The sequence below is a fragment of the Triticum urartu genome, chromosome 4A, assembly GCF_056163025.1.
Source record: "Triticum urartu cultivar PI428250 chromosome 4A, HENAU_Tu73, whole genome shotgun sequence".
NCBI classification, from domain to species: Eukaryota; Viridiplantae; Streptophyta; class Magnoliopsida; order Poales; family Poaceae; genus Triticum; species Triticum urartu.
In genome coordinates, this window is record NC_141876.1 from 546,293,392 (window position 1) to 546,303,587 (window position 10,196).

Consider the following 10,196-nt stretch of genomic DNA (forward strand, 5'->3'; position numbering starts at 1 on the left):
TTGACGGCCTACAGATGGAGCATGTTCCAAGAGCTCAGAACGCCATTGCCGACGGCCTGTCAAAGTGCGCCGCACTTAAGTTACCTGTGGAACCAGGGATCTTTGTGCTCAAGCTGACTCAACCGCCCGTAACGCCATCAACTGGACAGAGCAAGAAGAGGAAGTTGATTTCTGGTGACTATTTTCCGGCAGAGCTTCCCGAAGCCGCCGCCAAGAAGGTCCCCAAGATCAACGCCAAAAGCGCTGAGGAGCAGTCTGCTCCGGCAAGCCCTAGGGTTTGTTCCCTTGAAGCAGAGGCTCCCGATAAGTTTTGCTCCGGCAAGCTTGTCGGGGAACGTCAAGCTCCGGCAGAGCCGCAGGTTCTCGCCGTAGAAGCGGATGTTCCCGTAGCAGCTGGGATCAACGCCAAGAGTGCTGAGGAGCAGTCTGCTCCGGCAAGCCCTAGGGTTTGTTCTGTTGAAGAACAAGCTCCCGACAAGTTTTTCTCCGGCAAGCTTGTCGGGGAACGTCAAGCTCCGGCAGAGCCGCAGGTTCTCGCCGTAGAAGCGGATGTTCCCGCAGCAGCAAATTTGCCTTTAGTCCTTGTTGTCGAGCCACAAGCTCCAGCATGGGCGCAGCAGATTGTCCGTTTCCTTCAGACAGGAGAACTTCCCGAAGAGCAAGAAGAAGCGGAAAAAGTAGCCCGGCAGTCAAGTATGTACCAGTTTGTCGATAAGACACTGTACAGAAGAAGACTCAACGGTGTGAAATTGAAGTGTATTCACCGGGAAGACGGACAAAAGCTGTTGGCAGTGATACATGGAGGCATATGTGGTCACCACATTGGCGCAAGAGCACTTGTCGGCAAAGCGTTCCGGCAAGGTTTCTTTTGGCCGACAGCCCTCCAGGATGCAACTGCACAAGTAACCAAGTGTGAAGCGTGCCAGTTCCATTCCAAGCAGATACACCAACTAGCTCAAGCTCTCCAGACGATCCCTTTATCCTGGCCATTTTCGGTCTGGGGGCTCGACATCCTCGGCCCCTTTCCCCGAGCAGTCGGGGGCTTTGAGTACTTGTACGTTGCAATCGACAAGTTTATAAAGTGGCCGGAAGTGGAACCAGTGAGGAAGGTGATAGCACAGTCAGCAGTCAAGTTCTTCAGGTCGATTGTTTGCCGCTTCGGGATCCCTAACAGGATAATCACCGACAACGGTACGCAATTCACGACCCGCACCTTCATGCAGTACGTCCAAGATCTTGGCGCCAAGGTCTGCTTCGCTTATGTTGCTCACCCAAGAAGCAACGGTCAAGCAGAGAGGGCAAATGCTGAAGTGCTGCGTGGGCTCAAGACCAGAACTTTCGACAGGCTGCACAAGTGCGGAAAAAACTGGATCGAGGAGCTGCCGGTGGTTCTTTGGTCGATCAGGACGACGCCAAATCGAGCCACCGGACAGACACCTTTCGCTCTAGTCTATGGAGCAGAGGCAGTTCTCCCCACGGAACTCGTATACGGGTCACCTCGAGTGCTCGCTTATGATGAGCTTGAGCAAGAGCAGCTGCACAAGATGACGCGCTGCTCCTTGAGGAAGACCGTCTTCAGGCTGCTGTGCGAGCTGCTCGCTACCAGCAAGCTTTGCGCCGCTACCATAGCCTCAAAGTTAATGCCAGAAGTTTCGAGGAAGGCGACCTTGTTCTTCGGCGTGTTCAGTCCGCCAGGAATTCCAACAAGTTGACGCCGAAGTGGGAAGGCCCTTACCGGGTGAAACGAGTCACTAGGCCTGGCGCTGTCCGCCTTGAGACCGAAGATGCCATTCCGGTGAGCAACTCCTGGAATATTGAGCATCTTCGTAAGTTTTACCCGTAAGGCGCGGTTGCCGGAACCTGTTCCGGCAACCACCTTTTGTACAAGTCTTGCCGCTGTTGCATGTAATCCTTTGTACAAAGCCGGGCGCAGACCCCGTGCATAAGTAAAGCTCATGTGCTTCGCACATCTTGTCAATTTCATGCTTTCTATTTTTGGCATGTGTTATCTGACACTTTGTGCAGCACCTACCCCCCGGTTAGCAATAACGAGCCGTAAGGCTCCGTATCTTTATTTTCTCTTCTTTCTTTTTTCTCAAGGAAAGGAAGGTTCCCCTCGCTCACAAGTTTGCCGGGGGGGAAAGAAGAAGATAATGGTATGGACCAGGCGTCGTTCAAGAAAGTTTCGCATTGCCGGGAAGCAGACAACAGAAAAGCTAAGTTGCCAAAGTTTAAGCAATTAGATTTTTTAATTTTTTAGTTATCTCCCTTGAACGACCGCACTTTGTATGGAAAACCTGTGCGCGGAGGAACCAACTCGTAGCTAGTTGCGCCGTTACTTTGTTTCGAGTCCGCTCAACAACTTAAGTGAGCTGCGACTAGTTGTGACAAGGTTTCTTGTCGGTAGCGGCACCGCCAGCAGGCTGCTGACGTCCCGCACTCAGCGCTCGCGGCTCAGGTGCCTGCACCGGCAAGTTCCCTAAAAGCGTAGGGTAAAAAGACATACAAAGGGAGGAATCAAGTAAAGGGAATAACATTGCAATCATTACCCAAAATAAAGTTATATTACAAAGATAGCTTGTCGCAGCTCTAACAGATTGTTTTCATAACATGATAAACAGTGACAAGGAAAGAAGAAATGGGCGGCCTAATCTACACGATCGCCCTCGACCCTCTTGATCCCGCTCACCTTGTCCACAATGGGTGCGACAAGGGTCTTGAGCGCCTCCAGATCAGCATCCGGTGGCAGGGTCTTGAGGACGTTGGTGAGGTTGAGGCCCGGATTGCGGAAGGCCACCTTCACCAACACTTTCTGAAGAGCTCCCGCGCAGATCTTGCGCGACTCGTCGGCCAGCTGCTTTGGGATCCTCTCCCGGAGTCGCTGGAGGGCCGTCGCCACGCCCTTGAAGTATAAGACGAGCTTGGCGCTGGGTTGGAGGTTCTCGTCGGAGGGATACCCGAGATCCTCCATCCCCAGCTGCGCCAACTCCCTGTCAATGTCTGTGGTAGCATTCACAAGACTCTCCGTCCAGTGCTCCACAGTCTCCCGGAAAGCGTTTTGGGTGGCGGCGACACTTTCCAGCAGCGCCTTGTCAGCCTTGATCTCCTCCTTCAAGGCCGCCTCCTGCTTCTTGGCGCCATCCAGCGTCTTGGTCAAAGCGGTCAACTTCGACTCAAGATCTGCATTGAAGTCCTTGGCGGCGCTGAGCTCTTTCCCCTTCTCGGCGAGATCGACCTCCAGCTGCGCCACCTTCATCTCCAACTCCTTCTTGGCGGCCTCGGCGGCGGCGGCAGCGTCCTCTGCTTGCTTGAGGGCTCCGCCGAGTTTTTCCTCGCGCGCGGCAAGCTCCTCCTCATGGGCATCAAGATTGACCTTCCGCTGCGCCAGCTCACCCTCTTCCGCGGATAGCTTCACAGCGGCAAGTCGCTGTTGCTCTTCGACTTCGGCCTTCTCGAGGAAGAAGACCTTCTGCGCTTCGGCGAGCTGCTCCCGCTCCTCCGCCAGGGATCGGAGGGCTTCCCGGTGGAAACCCCCGAGCTCTTCCGCGTGCTTCTCGATATTTGCTCCCGCCTTCGCGACAAGCGCCTCGCGGGATTCCATCTTGGCTTGCCGCGCGCGGTAGAGCGACATCAACTTCCGCAGCAGCCGCTCTTCTTCGGGCTCGTTGCTGCTGCTGCTTGGCGCATCAACCAACGTCAGCCCCGCGGAGGCGAGCACCTCCCCGTCGAAGATCTCCCCCTCGATCGGCGCCCTGGAGCTTGACGCCCAGGGGAGGTTGATGAAGACGCCTTCGCCGGCCTTCAGGTAGACGCCTGGCTGGGGCTCTTCGGAGCCTGGCGCTGCGGCAGCGGCGGACGGGTCGGCGGTCGGTGGAGCGCCTGGCGCTCCTGCGGCCTCAGGACCGTCAGTGCGATCGCCAGACCCCTCGCCAGTTGCTGCGGCGGCAGCCTTGGCGGCCTCTGCGCCGGCGAGATCGTCGGCGCCGGCCGCTTCTTCGGTGGCAACCTCGGTCTCCATCGGCTCCACAGCAGATAGGTCTAGCAGCGGAAAGGGGAGAAGAGTCAAGCAAAAATCCAACAAGAAGAAGATCAAGAGAAGAAGAACCCAAGGGAAGTTTTGAAGCAAGAGGAGTACCTGTGCCGGGTTCTTCAGTCATGGTCTCCACCGTCGGGGGGCCACTGGCGCTCTCCCTTGCCGAAGACTTATCCCTTACCGGGAAGCCCTCCCTTGCCAGAGAATTCTCCCTTGTCGGGGGATTCTCCCTTGGCTCCTGGTGGGGCTGCTCTGCTCCTACACAAATCAGCAATCAAATATCAACAAAGACAGAGTATCCATGTGCACCTCACAAGCGGAAAGCAAACTGTATACTTACGATGGGGGCTGCTCTGGAGAAAAGTTGCCGGGTCCGGCAAGGTTGTCTCGGGCGCACCTCCTGCTGTCACAGTAGGTTCGTCCTCGATGACAATCACCGGGACCTTGGCCCTCTTTGCTGCTCTCTGGGCTAGAGTCCTAAAGAGGAACAAGTTCAGAGAAAAGCAAATGAGATACCAGACAAACAGCAAGGATTGAAGAACTACAAGGACAACAAGAAAATCTTACTCCTCTTCTTCCTCGTCGGAGCTGAACGCGGAAAAGTCGAAGTCTGGCTCATGTCCGGCGCGAGGAGGCGGAGGAGTAGCTTCCATTGGCCGCTTGGCGGGAGCAGTGGCGGTGGTCTGAGCCGACCCCGCTCCAGCTGACGTCGCGGCATGAGAAGCGGCAGGAGCAGAAGCGGTGGTCCGGGAGGGCCCCGCTCCAGTTGTCGTCGCAGCGTGAGATGCTCCCGCGGCAACAGTGCTTGCCGCGGTGGAGCGTGTCACGCGGCGCGGCGGCTGTTGACTCGCTTGCCGCTCCGCTACATCCCCGGCCTTGCGGAGACGCCTTCTTGGTGGAGATAGAGGCTCTGCTTGCGGCGAGCTGTCCGAAGATGAGGTGGAAGACGAGTTGATCTCCAGCGAGCCGCTCGTATCCTTGGCGGGCTCGCTCGACCCGACGCCATGACCGGCAAGTTCCTTCTTGCTGGCAGGCTCCCCTCGCTCGGCACGGCTTGCCACCTCTGCTGCATCTGCTTCCTCCACGGTAAATCCAAACTCGCCCGCAGCCGCGGCTGCCGCCGCCTCTTCCAGCCTAGTGGCGATGAGTGCCATCTCCGCATCCGTGGTGTCGCGGGTGAGGCTGTCCTTCTCGTCGGAGCGGATCGGCACTTCTACCAAGTCATCGAAGAACTGCTGCACGACGTCGTCTGCAGGCTCCTGCCAAGTTGGCACAATTCCATGCGAGTCGCACTCCGGCATCATTGCACGGATGCGGTCGAGCGAGGAATTGTTGCACAACGGAACGACACCCCCCCGGCAACCTGAACACTTCGGGATGCTGGGGGTCATACTTGAAGAGCTCCTGGAGCATCGCGTTGAGCTCCAGAACTGTGAAGTTGAAGTTGAGGCCCGGCCGCAGCCTCATGATATCCGCCGCATTCTTGAACTCCCAAGTAGGTCTCCCCCGTTCCTGCAGGGGGGCGATGCGGCGGCGAAGAAAGTCTGCGCCAACAGCGCCTACAGTGAGCCCGGCAAGCCGGAGGCGCAGGATCCGGGTGACAACAATCTTCAGCCTGTCGTCTTCCGGGGCCACGTCACTCCAATCACTGCCGCGTGCTACTGGGGTTTGGCGCCGGGTGGTGAATGGCTGCGGGTTCTCCTCGTCAATCCAGCACCAGTCTGCTCTCCACTCCTCCCACTTGCCGCGGAATTCTCCCTCCAGATAGGTTTCCTTCTTGCCGGCCCTCGAGATCCAGGCGATTCCGCCGGATAAAGGCTCTCCTCTCTCTACTCGGGGTATGAAGAAGTGGCGAAAGAGGGCTACATTGGGATGGACTCCGACAAAGTTTTTGCAGAGATGTGCGAAAACTGCCATGGTCAGAACGGCATTGGGGTTGAAGTCAAGGAGGTGGAATCCGTAGGTATTCATGATGTCGCAGAAGAATTCAGAGAAAGGCGGGCAGAGCCCGCAGTAGAAGAACAAAGCGAAGAAAGGGTATCCATTTGGAGCCTTCTTCCAAGCGGCGGCGGGGAGTACCTTCGTGCGCGGATGCGCTCGTGTCTCCGCCGACCAGAAGAGGTAGTAGTTCTCCCTCAGCTCCTTCGCGGCAAGCTTGGGGGGGGGGGGGGAAACTGCGCGCTCCTTCCACAGGGCCGCAAGCCGCTGCGCCTCGGTTGACTTCACGACCTTCCCCTTGTCGGCTTTTGGAGCCATGGCGGAAGTGGTGGAGGAGATTGATGGCGTTGGTGGCGCTGGTGGCAATGGGGGGCGGAGCGCTGCTCTCTTTCGGCTTTGGGAAGACGAGGGAGCGGCGGAGATTTCTGAGATTGGAGTAGCAAACGGGCGAATGGGCGAACTACCCCTGTTTCCCCTGCTTATAAAGAGGGAGGGGGTGGACGTTCCGCATTTCCGAATAAAGAAAGCACCCACGATCTCTCCCACGACGCCGCATTCAACGCGTGCCGTTCAAGGAGGGTGCGGTGGATACGGAGTGAGATACGGCGTAACCTAGGCCGCGCGTGCCTGTGCCCTGTTTTGGGCCTGGCCCAACAGCGCTCGGCACCGTGTATGGCCCAGGCCCGGGGGCTCCTGTCGGTGTACTAGAGTAGGGGTACCCTAGTATCCCGAACTTGTGCACGGGCAGTCGCAGCATCCCGCGGCAAGGCTTGCCGGGTGACCGCCAAGGTCCTCCGTGGTTCCTTTGGAGCCGTTCAAGAACAAAGTATCCAAGTCAAGACCCCGGCAAGAGGAGCTTGCCGGGAAGACCAACCAAGGCACTTCAAGACCCCGGCAAGAGGAGCTTGTCGGGAAGGCCACCCAAGGCATCTCAAGGAACTTGCCGCGGCACGCCACGCGTCCCGGCAAGGCCCGGTGAGCGACAAGCTCCCGGACGCGACAAGACAACGACCGCGGCAAGGCGTTTGCCGCGGCAAGCCACCACTCTGTGTCCGCGCTCCAGCACATCCACCAACGTGTCACTCTGGGACCCTTCCCAGCGTACGTGGCGGGAGGCTGTGCAGCCAGCGGTGAGCGGTGGCAAGCGGCGCTGACAAGATTGCCGTCGTGGCGAGCGGTGGCGTTCCTGACGGTCCCTTTTACACTGTTTAGGCGACGCAGACGGGCATTTAAGGCCCTTGTCCCCTGCCGTCAGGGTTAGGTATGATACACTGTAGCAGGAAGCTGTACCAACTGCAGCACCTTTTCCTTTTTGCCCTTGTCTACGTTGCCACCTGTCGGTGACCCCTTGAGCATATAAAAGGAGGCCCATGCGCAACATAGAGGGGGGTGGGAACACTCACGCTCGGTCTCGTTAGCTGCTGGTGTGTACTGTAGCACTCCGCGCTCCCGAGCAAGAACTCAATACAAACCACAAAGCAGGAGTAGGGTTTTACGCATCCGTGCGGCCCGAACCTGGGTAACTGCTCGTGTGTTTCGCCTCGATCCGCTCTTTGCACGACCTCCGCCCCCGCCGAACCGAAAGGGACTCAGCCCGCCGGTCCCATAGGTGTTCGTGGATCAGTCCCCCGACATTATGATAGGATGGAAGCAAAGGAGATGCACAAAAGAGCAGCCATCGAAACATCACCAGAAGCTTGACCCATTGACTATTTTTTCTATGCATGATTATATCGGTTGGAGACTAGGCTTTTTCTTTTGTGAGAAAATTATAGAACAAGAAAAAAACATAATAAAAAATGGTCTCTGATGTGTGTATTTATTGCTCATCTCTTTATAAAGGTTTAATTGTTTTTTATGTTGATTCTCCGAGGCTTTTTCATCTTATATCTGAAGTAAACTTCTTAAATCATTTCTTTTTTTATATGGATAGAGAATATTTGAGTATATGAGTCATTTGATATTCTATTATATGTAGTATTAAATTTGAATTATGATAAGACTTGAATATCTCTTCCAATAGCAATTGGGTATTCTCGATTTCCTTACTCCCAGTAAATGAGAGGTAGTCTCAGAACTTCATCCCATTGTAGGTAATTAAACTAGCCTGTGCATTTGCACGGGTTGACGACTAGTACTACTAGTAACTAGCTATGTTACTACTTTCCTCTTTTTCTTCATTTATTGCTTGCCACATCATCTACTTAATTTATGTAGATATGTGTGATGTTACTATATACCTATGTAACTCCCATTATGGGTAGTATCATACTATAGTAAGACTAGTCACATTGGGAGTAACTTAGAGTAGTAACATGCATATTTTACTAGTCTATGTTACTACCTCCACAGTGGGTAGTAACATATGTGTTGTGTCATGCATCACTTCATTTATTAGGTTGTAGACTCATCTTTTCTTGATATGTGTGATGTTACAGTAACTAACTATGTTACCACATGCCTCTCTTTCTTCATTAATTACATGACACATCATCTATTTTGCTAGATAAGTGTGATGTTAGCACCTATATATGTTACTCCCACTATGGATAGTCTAATTAAGACTATACCTACAGTGGGAGCAACATAGGTAGTAACATCACACATATCCACTTTCCTCCAGTTCTTCATTTATTGCTTGCCACATCATCTATTTTATCTAGATATGTGTGATGTTACTACCTATGTTACTCCCAATGTGGGTAGTCTGGCTATAAGTAATAGAATAATATACATGTGCTTATTAGTTGGAGGAAAGAGAAGAGAAGCGAGATCTTGGTTAGTAAAGCCAGCTGCAACACGAGACCCGAGACACTTTGTTAGGATGTAAGGTGGGCCAACTATTGATAAACTAGTATGTATATAAAACTTATTATTGTACATGCCCGCTAAAAGGTTGGTTGTATATGACATGGCAACTTCTTATAGCCGACCCTTGGTTGTATTATTAACCATGCTCTTAAGGAGGTAGCTAGTTTATCATAGACGACTAGCTAGTATCAGACTAGACATAGTGGGAGTAATTTCAGCAGTAACACCGACTCCAACTCAGCAAACTTGTTTATGTGGCAATAAGTTAATGAGGAGAGAGATAGTTTCAGTAACTTAGCTAGTTAATGTAGCATCACATGCATGTCCCAATGCAATATGAGTCTGTAACCTAATAAATGAAGCTTTGCATGCCACTACACTTATATTACCATCCACTATGAAGGTAGTAACATATATAGTCTAAGGATACGTGTATGTTACTACTGTACTACTCTCCATTGTGGCTAGTCTCATACTTCCCCTCCTTTCTGGTTTAGGCTGGTTGTGACGGTATTATCATAAGCGGTATCATGCATGCCAACTAGACTTTCTGGATGATGTGACACACAAGAGAGGATGTGGTAACATATCATGATACGGTGTCATATTAAATGTTGTACTACTACTTTGTGTGATGCATGAAAAATATTAAGGCAACCTAAGATGTTAACTTATGATACTATGCATTACAGAAGTAGTATCCTAGCTACACTATCATATATATGCATGCATGATACTACTAGTATGTATGTATGTATGTATATATAATACTCCCCATTACAACCAGCCTTATAGGGCTCAATTCATAAATACGGCCATCTATGATATATATACTTCCTCCGTAAACTAATATAAGAGTGTTTAGGTCACTATTTAGTAGTCTAAACGCTCTTATATTAGTTTACATAGGGAGCTAGTACTACTTTATGATACTATATATGCACTACGTACGTAGTATCATATGCATGATACTATATATATATAGTATATATGATACTCCTCACTATATAAGGCTGGCCATAGTGGTGGTATCATAGATGACGATGTCATGCACTCGGAAATAGCAATATACTGATGTGGCAAAGAATTAAATATATCTAAATAGGGTTAGAGTTACATATAGTAGGTAGATACCGTATCATGTTAAATGCGATGCTAATTTGTGTCATGCATGGCAATAAATATGATCTATATATGATACTATACTCTATGTATTATACTATACGCTATAATTAATTAAAGGTAGTAGCATATGTACTGTATATTCATGTAATAGTATATGACACTCTGAGTGCGGGCTTATGGCGGCCGAGCACCAGGCAGGCCGTTAATTTGCGCGTTCTTTTGGGCCTTGGGATGTGCAATGCGTCAGTTCGGGCCAGGTTTGTGCCAGGCCTATAGGATGAAATACGGT